The 15,693-nt window shown below is 40.1% G+C and overlaps 1 non-coding gene across 1 annotated transcript; it reads right to left on the bottom strand.

The window, feature by feature from the left end:
- Positions 1-14,739: 14,739 nt before the first annotated feature.
- On the bottom strand, positions 14,740-14,846 carry LOC148571637 (small nucleolar RNA R71). Its single transcript, XR_015908452.1, has one exon. It is a non-coding gene; the product is annotated as a small nucleolar RNA R71 (small nucleolar RNA).
- Positions 14,847-15,693: the final 847 nt, after the last annotated feature.

Genomic DNA, 15,693 nt, shown 5'->3' on the forward strand with positions numbered 1-15,693 from the left:
CTCTGCAAGTAAAGCTGAGCCCACTGAAGAAGATAACTGCTTCAACTCAAGATCCAAAGGCCCATATCCAAGACTTGAAGAGCCAACTAGAAGATCAGAAGAATAGTATAAATAGGGAGAGCTTTGAACTAGAAAGGAGCTTTTGGCATTATTAGAATTACTCTCTGTATTTTACTTTCTCTGCACTTCTAGTTTAACTTTCAGAATGTACTCTCCATCTTTGCTTTCCATTCCCAGAGCTATGAACAACTAAACCCCTTTCATTGGGTTAGGGAGCTCTGTTGTAATTTGATGGATCAATAATAGTTTTCATTATTCTTCTTCTTTCTTTTCTCTTGATTTTACTAGAAAGCTTTCAATCTTCATCCAATTGAGTAGTTATCTTGAAAAAGAAGCTATTCATACTTGGATCTCTTCTGAACCTTGGAAAAGGGATGAAGAGATCATGCTAGAAATATTTTCTCATGTTGGACCAAATTGGGGTTTGGGCGGATATGGTGACATATAATTCTCCCAATACTTTGATTTGGAAATATATGTGGTATAATCAGTGACCACACTTCATCTCTTCTCATGAGCAATTAGACCAAGGAATTGGCTGTTGATCTGATTTGAGAGATTGAATTACCAAGGAATTGGAATTCAATCACTTAAGATTGCCAAGAAGATCAATGAATGCATTGATTGAGGAAGAGATGAAAATGAACTTGATCCGGAGAATGCAACATCTCCTAAGCCCAATGAATTCCCCATTTCTGATCTTACCCATTCTCTTTACTTTATGCCATTTACTTTCATGCTAAACTTTCCTTCCCCATTTAAGATTCTGCAATTTACTTCCCGTCATTTATTTTCTGCTATTTACTTTTTCGCCATTTAATTTCCTGCAATTCTCAACTCACTTTCTGCTTAGCTCAACTAGAACATTCTTCCAATTAAAGTTGCTTGACCAATCAATCCCTGTGGGATTCGACCTCACTCTACTGTGAATTTTTACTTGATGACAATTCGGTATACTTGCCGAGGGAGATTTGTTAAGGGACAAGTTTCCGTGCATCAAGTTTATGGCGCCGTTGCCGGGGATTGATTTTGTATCAATAATGATTAAATTGGTGGATAACTAGATTGAGCATTTGTTTTTATTTTGTTTGATTTAAGTTCAGTTGAGTAATTTACTTTCAGTGTAGCTATTTTCTCCCCTTTCCCCTACCCATTTTCTTAGTTGTTTACAATTCAGTCACTAACCCACTAACTGTTTGATATATTGCATCACTCACACTAACAGCATTTCTGTAGAAATTACTGTCTGCATCTATCTTTCTTGCTTTTGCCTTGTTGGTTGTATGACAGGTAGAAGAAGCGGGGCTTCAACTTCCTTTGATTCTGAACCTGAGAGGACCTTCCTTAGATTAAGGAGGGAAGCAAGAGGAAAGAGAGTAGTTGGTGCTGAGGAAGAGGAAGAGTATTTTGAACCAGACATGGAGGAGAATATGGAGAACCATCATGAAAAAGAGGCTCACAACCATGGCAGAGAAGGTCCAGTGCATCAGGTTGGACAAGATAGAAGAGTTCTGGGTTCTTACATCAACCCAAACCCAGAAAACTGTGGAAGTAGCATCCAAAGGCCAACTGATGGGACGCAGAAGCTGGTGAATTAAAAATTTATTAAAATGGTTACGTTGCAAGTATAGTTCTTAACTCACCGAAAATCTTCCTATCAATTTAGAAATATGTCACAGAGAGTTTAAATTAAAATTACTGGGAGTTTTAAGTCCCAGGTCGTCTCCCAACGAGTTGCAGAAAAGTGTGCTGTTTTATTAATCAGATGTTCCAAGAAGTTGAGCTAAGTATATTGGAATTTAAATTAAGGGATTTTAAATAATATAAATAAAAGCCTTGACTGGGAATTGATTTGTTAGAATCTCTATCATTGATGGAGTGATTTTTAAGATTGATTTATAATTAACGGTTACTCTGTTTGGTTATCCTTTACTAGGTAAGGGAAAGTCAAACAAGTTGGAATGCCAGATCTGTTCACAAGTTGCAACCCACTTAGTTCAAAGGGATTGGCGTTGGTGACAGCATAGCAATCCAACATTTAACCCAACTACAAATTTTTTTCAATCCTTCCAACTCAAGATTTCCTTTTAATCAACTCCCCATCAAGTAAGGAAACTACTCACGCATTGTAAATAAAGAATCCATAGCACATGAAAGGGAATTAAAAGAAGACATGATTATTGGAATTGAAATTGAATTAAAAGAAATAATCCTTGCATTAAATAATCATAAAAGTATCTGAATGACAAAATTGAACAAAACAAAGAACATGGAAGAATAAAACCAAGTTAAGAAAACAAACTAGAATGATGAAGTCTTGACGAGGAAATAACTCTTCTCAATGTTCTAATGCTCAGATCAATTCAAAATTAGAATCCTAAAAACTTAGAGAGAAAAACCTAAGAGAGTAAAACTAGATCTCAAACTACTGAATGAATATCTGTGTTGTTTCTGCATATTCTCTGACTCTAGTCTGCTGTTCTGGGCCGAAAACTGGGCCGAAATAAGGTCCAAAATCGCCCCCAGTGAATTCTGCAGATTATGCAGATCACACATGTCACGCGATCACGTCATCCATGCAGATGCGTCGCTTGCGCTTTTTCCTCTCCACGCGTTCGCGTCGTCCACGCTACCGCGTCGCTTGCACTTTCCAATCCGCGCGGCCGCGTAAGCCATGCGGCCGCGTCGCTGCGATTTGCTCTCCTTTGCGCGGTCGCGTGAGCCATGCGACCGCGTCATTTCTCGTTGGTTATCTCCTCAAATTCTTGTGTTCCTTCCATTTTTGCTAGCTCACGCGACCGCGTCATTTCTCGTTGGTTATCTCCTCAAATTCTTGTGTTCCTTCCATTTTTGCTAGCTTCCTTTCCACTCTCCAACTCATTCATGCCCTATAAAGTCTGAAACACTTAACACATAGATCACGGCATCGAATGGAATAAAGGAGAATTAAAAATAAATAATTAAAGTCTCTAGGAAGCAGTTTTCAAACATGTAATAAATTCAGGGAGGAAATCTAAATGCATGCTAATTTAATGAATAAGTGGGTAAGGATCATGATAAAACCACACAATTAAACACAATATAAACCATAAAATAGTGGTTTATCAACCTCCCCACACTTAAACATTAGCATGTCCTCATGCTTAATTGAAGGAGATAAGGAAATAAGTATGAACATGTAGAAACTCATGAAATGCAATGCAAACCTATATACATATAAATAAATGCAACTATATGATTCTTGTCCACTTGATCAAAAGTAAATAATCCCTTCAAAACAATTACAAATCAAATTCCACTAATTCTATCATTATACAATAAAATGGATAAAAGCGCAAGAAGATAGCTCATGAAAGCAGGGAACATGAAAATTCAAGTATTGAACCCTAACTGATAATGTATGTACGCTCTAATCTCTAGTGTATAGGGTGATCACTCTATTCTTCTCTAGTCATGTTTTTTAACTTTTGTTTTTCTCCTAACCAATCAACAACAGTTAATATACCAATGCAAACATCATGAGGTCTTTTCAGGGTTGTAATGGGGCCAAGGTGCAGATAAGGGTGTACATATGGCTAAGTGAGCTTTATAAATTGAATCTTTAATTAACCTAAGCTCTCACCTAATATACATATATTCTATATACTTTTAAATTCATGCCTAGCTACCCATAATTCCTTTTTTCAACCCATACTCATGTTTCAACTTTGTATTTTAATTCTATCATATGTGCATTGATCTTTGAATTCTGAATTTAACATTGGGGTAATTTTGTCCCCTTATTTATTTGTTTATCATCTTTTTTTTTTTTTTGAATTGAAATAAATAAAGCTTATCAACGCACATAGATTTTTTATTCTTATAGTTTCACATGAATAGGTATCCAAATTCCCTTTAAATTTTCATGACACATCCCCTTAACAACTTTTGTTCCCACAATTTCCCATACTTAACTAGCACACACAATTCTCTCTTAAGCTAACCAAAGATTCAATTTGGGATATGCAATTATTTTTCAGCTTAAGGTTAGTAATGTGGTAAAATATAGAACAAATGGGGTTTTAAAGGCTCAAAGTGGTTAACAAAGGTAATTGAAAAGGGTAGGCTTGATTTGGATAAGTGAGTTTAACAAATAATGGCCTCAATCATGTGCAAGCATGTAAATATAATAAATATTGGACATATAAGATAAAACAAAATATAGATTACAATCATAGAGAAGTAAACACACAAAAATAAAATAATTATGGTTAAATAATGTAACCATACATAAAGGCTCAAATCTTTCACAGGTTGTGTGTTCTTTAGCTCAAACATCATGTTCCAAATACAACTCAAGCAAATTTATCATAAAAGTTTTGAAAAATTAGTGAAATTTTATTCCAAAGATAGATTTTTAAAAGAAACTTATTGTCTTTTTAATCAAGTAGAACATGCATGCAACTATTCTAACCTATGCAATTTATTCTATTTTATAAAGGAAAGAAAATCTAACTAAAATATCCTAATTATTGGTGCACAGAGAAGATAAATTACCTCCGGAAGTCAGGTACTGACCGACCTCCCCACACTTAAGGCTATGCACCGTCCTCGGTGCCATCTGTCAGGAACAGGGGTGGGCTGGTAGCAGTATCTCCACAGTCGGGACTATCATGGCTCCCGGTGCTGGTAAAAGAAGTGGAGTCCGGAGTGTCTGAGTCCTTGAATTTGCCCATGATCAGTTCCTTGAGGTATGTGAATCGGCGCTCTCTCATCTTAGCTTTCTGTTCATGCCGATCCAACTTTTCAAGTATCTGCTGGAGCAATTTCTCAGTTGTAGATGCTTGTGGTATTGAAGAAGGAATATCTTCAACTGGCTCAGTAGGCTGGCTTGTAGTGGCTGCTGAAAGTCTGAGGTATTTCCCGTTAGGGACATATTGATCATCCCGTGGAAGCATGGCTTTGGTGTCCCCAGCTCTGTAGGAGACCCCGGCTGCTGAAACAAGATCTGAGACCAGGGCGGGAAATGGTAGGTTGCCCGCGATTTGTACATGCTCCATAGCATTCCGGATGTGTCTTGAGAGATTCAGAGGCTGGTCTGTAAGGATACACCATAGTAGAACAGCCATGTTTGCAGTGAAGGAGGACTCATGAGTGCTCGGAAAGACGTAATGGGACATGATCTGTGCCCATACGCGAGCCTCCAAGGTAAGTACGGAAGCCAAGATTCCCTTAGGGCAGGTACGGTGGTATCCATAGAACCAACGGCTGCCAGGTAATGCGATGACTCCGAGAACGGAATCCCAATCAAATTGGTATCTCTGGCGCTAAAGGGTGGCTTCTTGAAAAGCGTCCATTCCTGCTAGAAAAGGGGGAAGACTCAGAGCTTGCTGGATGGCCTCTTCTGTAATGGGTACTTGCTTCTGCCGGACATAAACAGACTGCAGGGTCGGTATGTAGAAGTTGGAGTAGAACTCAACTACCCAAGAGAGATTGACCTGCCTCGGCTGTCTCCGTAAGAAACCCCATTGTCTTCGTTCAATTTGCGGCTCAACAAAGGAGGCAATATTGGATGGGAGGATAAGAAGGTATTCATTGTTATAGTTCCTTTCTGCTAGGATAGGGAACATCTGCTCACAGTAGCGATTCAGAAATCGCGTAGCATCCCTTGCTGGAAAGGCTTTCTCCTTTTCGTCAACCTTTATTATCCGCTTAACTCTTTTTGTTGAGGGCTTGACTGTGGTTGAAGAAGGCTCTGCCACTAATGCTCTTTTAGTTCCTCTTCTTGTTGGTGGTTTGGAAGTAGCTTTCTCTTTTCCTTTCTTGGTGGCCATCCTGAAAGAAGGGAAGAGAAAGGAAATTAAATTCAAAGAGATAGAGCAAAGAAGAGGGTATTGTAAGTGATAGTCAATGCACAATAAAGATAAATGGCATTAACACATGGTCCGGATTACATGTGAAAAGCTCATCAATGGAAATATAGCAAGTGCATGTAGGACAATGGAATGCAAGAGGTTTATTGGCATGCAGGCAAAGGCATGAGTAGCATATATCAAACATTCAATGTCCAATTTAGATTACCATTTGTAACAAACTAGCCGTTACATTTGTATTGACAATTAAATTTAATTAATAAAATATGAAAGAGAATTTGTGAAAAGCAAGCATTGCATATTAGAGTAAAATAATGTGAAGAAGTGCATAATGCCATATGGGCTTTTTCACAAACACATAGCATGCATGTAGAATAAGCTCTTGAAAGTATGAATTTGAACATGCAAGCAATCCCTTAAAAAAATTAATATATATGATTGTCAAACAAATTTATAACAAACCATAAGCATATAAAGATAAATAATGACTCACATAAATAGATAACACCAAGTAAAAAGGAAAAGAAAAAGAAAATAAAAATATATATAATATAAGAGGAATGATGGAAGAGAGAAGAAGGAAGAAGAAGGTAAAACCTTGTTAATGGTGGTGAGAGAGATAGAGAGTGAAAGGTGAGATAGAAATGGGAAGGAAGAAGGAAGAGATAAGGAGGGAAAAGAAAAAATAGGATTTGGAGGAAAGAAAGATAAGATAATTTGGCAATTTAGGTTGAGCTGTGCAGTGCATGCGACGCGGCCGCGGAAGGCACGCGTTTGCGTGGTTGCGCTCCAGGTAAGGTGATGCGATCGCGTCGGTCACGCGGTCGTGTGACCGATGTTGCGCTGCTGGCACGAGTTCAGCCTCGCTCCAGCACAACTCTCTGTTCGATTCATTTTAATTGCCAAAATTGGGTGACGCGATCGCGTGGGTCACGCGATCGCATGAGTGTGCGTGATAAAATGGGTGACGCGGCCGCGTCAGCAACGCGGTCGCGTGACAAGGGTTGTGCTTCCAGCACCAATCCAGCATCACTCTCGCACAGAATGCGACTGTGCACCCTTTTACGTTGAAAGCTCAGGGCACGCGGTCGCGTGGGAGGCCATGATTCCATGCGACGCGGTCGGGTCAGTGATGCGGTCGCGTGGGGTAATTTGTGCCATTGGCACGACTCCAGCGCTGCTCCTGCGTAACTTTCTGTTCATTTTTTATTTTTCTTTACTCCCCCTGCCACGCGGACGTGTCGCTGGTGCGATCGCGTCACTCGGCGAAAATATTTTTTTTTTAAGGAAAGATAAAGACATGTAATTGAAAGAGCATGAAGGCACTAATAAAGAGAAGAGTTATTAAAGAAGAAAAACTAAAAGTGAAGAAAAGAACGATCATACCGCGGTGGGTTGTCTCCCACCAAGCACTTTACTTTTACATCCGTAAGTTGGACGCTCCAATAGCTCAATCTGCTACGATGTGGGGGTCTTCTAAGTGGAAGATCTCAAGCTCCTTATTTTTCTGCACCTTCTCACCATGGTATAGCTTTAGGCGGTGTCCATTAACCTTAATAAGTTCAGATCTTGAAGGATGGCTTAGGTGATAAACTCTGTACGGTTCAGCCTTCTCTATTCTGTATGGACCTTCCCATTTTGATCTCAACTTACTGGGCATGAGCCTCAGTCGAGATTTGTAAAGGAGAACAAAATCTCCAGGTTGGAACTCTCTCTTCTTGATGTTTTGATCATGCACAGCTTTCATCTTTTCCTTGTATATTCTGGAGTTCTCATAAGCCTCCAGGCGAGGGTTCTCCAGTTCCTGCAGTTGCAACTTTCTTTCAGCTCCAGCATTCTCAATTCCCATGTTGCACTCCTTAACTGCCCAGAAGGCTCTGTGTTCTATTTCATCTGGGAGATGACAAGCTTTTCCATAAACCAAGCGGAAGGGACTCATCCCAATGGGTGTCTTGTATGCTTTTCTGTATAACCACAGTGCATCTTGTAGTCTGGTACTCTAGTCTTTTCTATGAGGCTTTACTATCTTTTGCAAGATACGCTTAATTTCTCTGTTTGACACCTCGGCTTGCCCATTAGTTTGGGGATGGTAAGCTGTTGCAACTTTATGGATTATTCCATGCTTCTTCATCAATCCTGTTAGTCTCTTGTTACAAAAATGGGTGCCTTGATCGCTCACGATTGCTCGTGGTGATCCAAAGCGGCATATAATATGGTTTCTCACAAAGGAAACAATAGTGTTAGCATCATCAGTGCGGGTAGGAATTGCTTCCACCCATTTGGAAACATAATCCACAGCTAACAATATATAAAAATATCCACTAGAATTTGGAAATGGACCCATGAAGTCAATGCCCCAAACATCAAAAATTTCACAGAAAAGCATATATTGTTGAGGCATCTCATCCCTCTTGGATATGTTACCAAATTTCTGGCATGGGTGACAAGATTTACAAAACTCAGCAGCGTCTCTAAAAAGAGTAGGCCACCAAAATCCACAGTATAAGATCTTTCTAGCTGTTCGTTGAGGGCCAAAATGTCCTCCACTCTCAGATGAGTGACAGGCCTCTAAAATAGACTGGAATTCTGATTAAGGCACACAACGTCTAATTATCTGGTCAGCGCCACATCTCCATAAATATGGGTCATCCCATATATAATATTTAGACTCACTTTTCAGCTTGTCTCTTTGATGTTTAGAAAGATGTGGAGGAAATGTGTGGCTAACTAAATAATTAGCAATAGGTGCATACCAAGGGACTACCTCAGATACTGCTTGTAGGTTATTAAAAGGAAAATTATCATCTATAGGAGTAGAATCATCCTTAATATGTTCAAGGCGACTCAAGTGGTCTGCTACTAAATTTTGATTACCACTCCTATCCTTTATTTCTAAATCAAATTCTTGTAACAGCAGTATCCAACATATAAGTCTTGGTTTGGATTCCTTTTTAGCTAATAGATACTTTAGAGCTGCATGGTCCGAATACACTACTACTCTAGTACCAAGTAAATAAGCCCGGAATTTATCCAGAGCAAAAACAATAGCAAGTAGCTCTTTCTTAGTAGTAGTATAATTAGACTGGGCAGTGTCTAAAGTCTTAGACGCATAGGCAATAACAAAAGGATCCTTACCTTCACGCTGAGCCAGCGCTGCTCCTACTGCATGGTTGGAAGCATCGCACATGATTTCAAACGGCTGGCTCCAGTCGGGTCCTCTCACAATTGGGGCTTGAGTTAGAGCAATCTTCAGCTTATCGAATGCTTGTTTGCAATCCTCACTGAACTCGAACTCAATGTCCTTCTGCAGTAATCTAGATAAGGGAAGTGCTACCTTACTAAAGTCCTTAATAAATCTCCTGTAGAAACCTGCATGGCCAAGGAACGAACGGACTTCCCTCACAGAAGAGGGGTAAGGTAAACTAGAAATAACATTCACCTTTGCTGGGTCTACAGAAATGCCATTATTAGATACCACATGTCCTAATACAATCCCTTGCTTTACCATAAAGTGGCATTTTTTGAAATTCAATACAAGGTTTGTATTAACACATCTATCTAATACTCTAGATAATCCATCTAAGCAAAGGTTAAAAGAATCACCATAAACGCTAAAATCGTCCATAAAAACTTCCATACAGTCTTCAATAAGATTAGAGAAAAGACTCATCATGCACCTTTGGAAGGTGGCTGGTGCATTGCACAAGCCAAAGGGCATTCTCTTATAAGCATAAGTCCCAAAAGGACACATAAAAGTAGTCTTTTCCTGATCCTCAGGAGCTATATGAATCTGGAAATAACATGTGTAACCATCTAAAAAGTAATAATGTGACTTACCTGACAGGCAATCCAGCATTTGATCAATGAATGGAAGTGGGTAGTGATCCTTACGAGTAGCTTGGTTGAGGCGCCTGTAATCAATGCAGACTCTCCAAGCATTCTGAACTCTAGTTGCTATGAGCTCTCCATGCTCATTCTTCACTGTAGTGACTCCGGACTTCTTGGGCACCACTTGTACTGGGCTTACCCATTCACTGTCTGAAATGGGATATATGATACCGGCCTCCAATAGTCTGGTCACCTCCTTTTTGACAACTTCCAAGATGGTGGGATTCAATCTCCTTTGGGGTTGACGGACAGGTCTTGCTCCCTCTTCCAAAAATATTTTGTGCTCGCATACTTGAGGGTTAATTCCCACTATGTCTGCCAAACTCCACCCAATTGCCTTCTTATGCTTCCTTAGCACATCAAGTAACTGCTCTTCTTGTTGAGAAGTCAGTTCTCTTGCAATAATAACCGGAAGCTTCTGCTCATCCTCAAGATAAGCATATTTGAGATGTGGAGGGAGGGGTTTCAATTCTAACTTTTGATCATGGGTAGGCTCTGGATTATCTGGGGCTTGTGAAAATGGCGAAGTGTCCTCATTGTCAGTTAAGAGGGCCCCCACACTTGGACCTTGTCCAGTGTGCCTCTCTTCAAACTCTTCTTTTTGAACTTCAGCCACACTTTCGTCTATGACATCACACTGGAAGATAGAACGATCTTCTGGGGGGTTGTCAATGACTCCATTCAGATTGAAGATCACTATGCGGCCATCTATTTCAAAAGAGTATGTTCCTGAAAAAGCATACAATTTGAGTTTTGATGTCTTCAGGAATGGTCTTCCAAGTAGGATCGATGATGGCTTATCTGAATCATTACGAGGCATCTCCAAGATATAAAAATCAGTGAGAAATGTGAGCCCTTTAATATTCACCAAAACATCTTCAGCAACTCCAGCTACTGTAATAATGCTTTTATTTGCTAACACAAAACGAGCTGCCGACCTTTTTAAGGGAGGGAGCCTTAAAACATCATATATAGACAAAGGCATTATACTGACACATGCTCCTAAATCACACATGCAATCATAAATTACTACACCACTAATAGTACAACTAACTATGCAAGGACCTGGATCACTACATTTTTCAGGTAATCCTCCCATTAAAGCAGATATAGAACTACCTAAAGGAATAGTTTCTAATTCATTAATTTTGTCTTTATGGATACATAAGTCTTTTAGAAACTTTGCATATTTAGGTACCTGCTGAATAACATCAAAAAGGGGAACAGTTACCTCAACCTTTTTGAATATTTCTACCATTTTAGGATCAGGTTTCAGCTGCTTCCTGGACTTCCTTGCAAGTTGTGGAAATGGAATGGGAACAGTGGATTCTGTGGTGCCTACGCCTTTTGGTGCTTCTTCCTGTGGTTGAGCTATCTCTTCTTCAGCTATGTCCTGTATATCCTCTTCCTTTTCAACATCTTCGACTTCTACCACCTCTTCAGCTGAGGCGTATTCTGGTGAGCTTGGTTCCTCCTGATTCCTCTCCTGCAGTGTGGTTCCGGACCTCAGGGTGATAGCATTAATGCCTCCCTTTGGATTGGGTAACGGTTGGGAGGGGATTCCAGTGGTGCTTGAAGGTTGGTTGCTGGAATTTTGTGTTGAACCAAGCTGTGTCATAAAAGCTTGCAGAGTAGAGGTGAGACCATTCAGACTGGCGTTAATAGTGTTCACGATGGTACTTTCCATGGCCAGTTGTCTTTTCTCAAAAGCTTGTAATAAATCTTCATTAGAAGATACAGAAGAATGAGTAAATTGAGAGGTTTGCTGCTGATTGTTCGGTGGTCCTTGGTTTTGCCTCAGGTGAGGTGCTCGGTAAGGTTGATTTTGTTGTCTGTTGTTGTTATTATTCCACCTCTGATTTTCCTGATTATCTCTGCCTCCCCTATTATTGTTGTCCCTCCAATTCTGGTTTGAATTGTCCTGCCATCCATGGTTATTATTTCCACTTTGATTGTACCCTTGGTTGGGGCGGTCATAGAAGTTGTGAGTGGATGCCACCATGTTGTCTTCTTGTTAGAGCTACGGGCATTCATCAGTGTAATGGCTGTAATCAGCACAAATTCCGCAAATTCTTTGTGGGACTAGTTGTTGGTTTTGCTGCGGTTGGGTTTGCTGAGCTTGTTGATTCAACTGCATTTGCTTCAGCAGGTTGGTCATCTCACAGATGCTTTGAGTTAGAGCAGCAGTTTCTCTGCCAGAAGATACTTCTGCAACGGCTTTTGAACGGCCTTGCTTCTGTCTGTGGTTCTGAGTAGATTCAGCTAAATCACTGATCAATTGCCAAGCTTCATCAGTGGTCTTGTACTTCTTCATAGACCCATTGCTGGCACTTTCCAATGTGGTCTTATCTTGGGGCCTCATATCTTGTGTGATATAGCTGAGTAGCACGATCTTGTCAATCATGTGGTGGGGGCATGCCTCCAGAAGATTATTGAAGCACTCCCAGTATTCAAAGAGAGTTTTATTGTCATCCTGAACAATTGTAGAGATATCCTTCCTCAGTTTATCAGTAACTTCAGATGGAAAGAATTTCTCCAGAAACTCCTTTCTGAGTGTATCCTAGTTGGATACATTTGCTATAGGTTGAGTGTAGTACCACTCTCTTGCTTTTCCCTCAAGAGAGAACGGAAAAGCTTTCAGCAGAATTGAAGTTTCATCAGTGCCATCACGCCTGACAGTAGAACAGGCTGCCTGGAAATCTCTCAAGTGCTTGATAGGCTCTTGAGCAGGTAGGCCATGAAACTTGGGCATCAAATTTAACAGTGCGGTATTTATTTCAAAATCCGTAGCTACCGCTGGATGATGCGCTTGAAACGGTTGCATTGTAAAATCAGGAGCTCCTTCCTCCTGAATGGTGACTCTTCTAGCTGCCATGTTTTCTGTACATAAAACAACCAAATCAGTAGAACGGGGGCTGGTTTCTTCCTCAGATTCACTTTCAGATCCGCCCTCAGAGCGGGCTAACCTACGCTGTTCTCGCTTTATTCGTGAAATTGTTCTTTCAATTTCAGGATCGAATATTAGCAAGCGCGGATCAGGAAGTGAACGTGTCATTTGACGGAAGAAACATGCAAATAAATAAATTCTAATTAATAAAAAATGCAAAATAAATAAATTCTAATTAATAAAATTAGCACTCTATTGCAACTCCCCGGCAACGGCGCCAAAAATTGATGGGACGCAGAAGCTGGTGAATTAAAAATTTATTAAAATGGTTACGTTGCAAGTATAGTTCTTAACTCACCGAAAATCTGCCTATCAATTTAGAAATATGTCACAGAGAGTTTAAATTAAAATTACTGGGAGTTTTAAGTCCCAGGTCGTCTCCCAACGAGTTGCAGAAAAGTGTGCTGTTTTATTAATCAAATGTTCCAAGAAGTTGAGCTAAGTAAATTGGAATTTAAATTGAGGGATTTTAAATAATATAAATAAAAGCCTTGACTGAGAATTGATTTGTTAGAATCTCTATCATTGATGGAGTGATTTTTAAGATTGATTTATAATTAACGGTTACTCTGTTTGGTTATCCTTTACTAGGTAAGGGAAAGTCAAACAAGTTGGAATGCCAGATCTGTTCACAAGTTGTAACCCACTTAGTTCAAAGGGATTGGCGTTGGTGACAGGATAGCAATCCAACATTTAACCCAACTACAAATTTTTTTTCAATCCTTCCAACTCAAGAGTTCCTTTTAATCAACTCCCCATCAAGTAAGGAAACTACTCACGCATTGTAAATAAAGAATCCATAGCACATGAAAGGGAATTAAAAGAAGACATGATTATTGGAATTGAAATTGAATTAAAAAGAAATAATCCTTACATTAAATAATCATAAAAGTATCTGAATGACAAAATTGAACAAAACAAAGAACATGGAAGAATAAAACCAAGTTAAGAAAACAAACTAGAATGATGAAGTCTGGATGAGGAAATAACTCTTCTCAATGTTCTAATGCTCAGATCAATTCAAAATTAGAATCCTAAAAACTTAGAGAGAAAAATCTAAGAGAGTAAAACTAGATCTCAAACTACTGAATGAATGTCTGTGTTGTTTCTGCATATTCTCTGACTCTAGTCTGCTGTTCCGGGCCGAAAACTGGGCCGAAATAAGGTCCAAAATTGCCCCCAGCGAATTCTGCAGATTATGCAGATCGCACATGTCACGCGATCGCGTTATCCATGCGGACGCGTTGCTTGCGCTTTTTCCTCTCCACGCGTTCGCGTCGTCCACGCTACCACGTCGCTTGCGCTTTTCAATCCGCGCGGCCGCGCAAGCCATGCGGCCGCGTCGCTGCGATTTGCTCTCCTTCGCGCGGTCGCGTGAGCCATACGACCGCGTCATTTCTCGTTGGTTATCTCCTCAAATTCTTGTGTTCCTTCCATTTTTTCTAGCTTCCTTTCCACTCTCCAACTCATTCATGCCCTATAAAGTCTGAAACACTTAACACACAGATCACGGCATCGAATGGAATAAAAGAGAATTAAAAATAAATAATTAAAGTCTCTAGGAAGCAGTTTTCAAACATGTAATAAATTCAGGGAGGAAATCTAAATGCATGCTAATTTAATGAATAAGTGGGTAAGGATCATGATAAAACCACACAATATAAACCATAAAATAGTGGTTTATCACCAACCATACATGCCAACAACTTTGAACTAAAGCCACAACTCATCACCCTTATTCAGAACAATTGTTCATTCGGAGGAAGTGTCCAAGAAGACCCCAATCAACATCTAACCACCTTCCTGAGGATATGCGATACTGTGAAGTCTAATGGTGTTCATCCTGACACCTATAGACTACTTCTATTTCCCTTCTCGCTCAAGGAAAAAGCATCTAAATGGCTGAAATCCTTTCCAAAGGAGAGTTTAGCAACCTGGGAAGATGTGGTGAACAAGTTCTTGGCAAGATTCTATCCTCCTCAACGGATCAACAGGTTGAGAGCTGAGGTACAAACATTCAGGCAGCAGGATGGTGAGACTCTATATGAAGCGTGGGAGAGGTTTAAAGACTTGACAAGAAGATGCCCGCCAGATATGTTCAATGAATGGGTGCAGTTGCACATTTTCTATGAAGGCCTTTCGTATGAATCAAAGAAGGTAGTAGACCACTCATCCGTGGGATCTCTGAACAAGAAGAAGACCATTGAAGAAGTCATAGATGTCATTGAGACTGTAGCAGAGAATGACTACTTCTATGCTTCTGAAAGAGGCAACACTAGAGGAGTGATGGAGCTGAACAATGTGGATGCACTGCTAGCTCAAAACAAGATGATTACCAAGTAATTAGCTGACCTCACCAAGAAGATGGAGAGGAATCAAGTAGCAGCAATCACCACTTCAGCAGCAACCCAAGAAGGAGTGAATGAAGAAGTAGAGGGTGATCAGGAACAAGCCAACTACATTAGGAATTCACCTAGGCAGAATCATGACCCATACTCCAAAATGTATAATCCTGGTTAGAGGAACCACCCAAACTTTGGGTGGGAAAATCAACAAGACCAAGGCCAAGATCAGAGATGCAATAACCCCAACAACAATGCAACTCAACAACACTCCACACAGAGGTCATACCAACACCCACCCAACAACACCTCTCAACATCCATACCAAAGTCAAAATGGCCCTTCTCATCCTTCCAATCTCAACTCTCCATCATTGGAAGAAAGACTATCAAGGATTGAGACTCTACTTGAAGGCGTATGCAAGGAGATTCAAGATAACAAGGTGTTCAAAGAGGAGGTGCGAGCCAATATCAAGAATCAGGGAGACACCATCAAGAGGCTGGAATTTCAAGTGGGATACCTATCTGAGAAGATTCCCAAACCTACTGATAGCTTCCCAAGTGACACAGAGAAAAATCCAAGAGGTGAAGCAAAGAAAGTCAGA

This window comes from Arachis ipaensis, chromosome B3 (assembly GCF_059453495.1).
Source record: "Arachis ipaensis isolate K30076 ecotype BB chromosome B3, ASM5945349v1, whole genome shotgun sequence".
Lineage (NCBI taxonomy): Eukaryota > Viridiplantae > Streptophyta > Magnoliopsida > Fabales > Fabaceae > Arachis > Arachis ipaensis.